Source organism: Tenrec ecaudatus, chromosome X, assembly GCF_050624435.1.
Source record: "Tenrec ecaudatus isolate mTenEca1 chromosome X, mTenEca1.hap1, whole genome shotgun sequence".
In the NCBI taxonomy this organism is placed as follows: Eukaryota; Metazoa; Chordata; class Mammalia; order Afrosoricida; family Tenrecidae; genus Tenrec; species Tenrec ecaudatus.
In genome coordinates, this window is record NC_134548.1 from 75,303,749 (window position 1) to 75,305,504 (window position 1,756).

Below are 1,756 nucleotides of genomic sequence, written 5' to 3' on the forward strand. Positions count from 1 at the left end.
TATTTTCTGTTGTTTCCTTGACATCCTAGAGTCACTATTAGGGGTACTAGGTAGGTGGTATTATGTGGGAGTTGTTAACTCTGTTAAGGGGTGCAGTAGGGGATGATGGGCAGTTTGTGTGTGTGTGTGTGTGTGTGTGTGTATTTACCTCTGTCCACACATAGCCTCACAAATGAGTAAGCCCTGATTGAGGATGACTTTTAAGAATATGCACCACTTTGTAAAGAGGGGGGCAGTATAGGGGTGCTAGAACACAGAGCAACAACAATGCCAAGACAAAGAGCCACTGAGTCCCACACTTTGTCCTGGGATGTATGTGTGGCAGGGCTGCTTGGAGCAGCCTGGTGGGTTTTCCCTGATTTGTTATGTTGAAATCTTTGTTTATGAACCAGGTGTGCGGTGGTGCCAATGCAGTAGAGTTTAAGAAGCAAACAAAGGAAAGCACCAGAGTTTTTAAGATCTGGACTTTTGGGGTGTCCTCATGTGGGGGCTGCACTGCTCTGTACCCCAGGTAAGGGGAGTTTGATTTGCTGAGTGGTTCTGGGGATTACTGGGTCTGTTTTATTCCCTTATGCCTGCTCTCAGCTGCCCTGACAACTCACTCCCTCATGGCACAGTAGGCTGTGTTGTGCCCGCTATTTGGGGAACCAGGTCTGTGGGTTCTCTACCTGGCTTCTTCTGGTCTAGGCAGAGGGTTAAAGATATTTCTGTTTTTATCCATCCAGGGCTGATCCCTTAAAACTACATCCCTGTCACTTCACCTCCCCTAACCCTTAAGTAGCTCCTCTCTCCAGACCTAGAAATCTGTGCTCCACTGGCTGAATGCCATGGGGAAATGACTCAGGGGATTCCAATAGACAGATGTCCCTGCTATCTAGATTTAGTAAATTTGTGTCTACTTTTCTTTTATTACACCATGCTGGCAGGCCACAGAGCTAGCATGAAAGGGGTGGAGGTGGCCAACACCATCCCTCTAGTCCTGGCAGAGGAGGGGCAAACACCGTAAATGGGCACACAGAGAGGGAAGTGTTATAGTGAGCTCTTGGACTAGCTCTCAGAGATTCTCTGTGAGGCATAGGATTGTGACTCACTCTTGGGAAACAGTCTGGCTAGGGATATTATACCACTCTATTGGGTCACAGACCTCAAGTGAAGATGGGGATGGCAGACACCCTGCCTCTGGTACTGGTAGGGGATGGGGAAAGCCCATGAGCAGGCATGGTATTTATATTATCTGATCAATTTTCTCTCTAGTTTGCCATCTCAAGCTGCCCTTATATATTTATACAAAAGAGACTGATTTTCTGAAGAAATATGTGATGAGAGTGGAAGATGTTACAGCTATTGGAAAACATTGGTGGCTCAAAACCAAAGCAACAATAATAGAGGTATAGTTGACATGACCTAACAATCCTATTCCCAGGGATATATTCTAAGGATCTAATAGAAGTAGTATGAACAGATATATACATATTTATTCAGAGAACTATTCACATAGCAAAGAGATGGAAATGAACGAAGTACCTATTAACAGATGAATGGATAAGTAAACTGGGTTGTGGTTGTGGTTTTCGTTAGATGTCCTCTATTAGGTTCCAGCCCATAGTAACTTATGTACAACAGAATGAAAAACTCAGTCCTGTGCCAACCTCACAATTATTCATACGTTTGAGCTCATTGTTGCATCCACTGTGTCAATCTATCTTGTCAAGGACCTTCAACTTTCTCACTGCCTCTCTACTTTATCAAACACAAT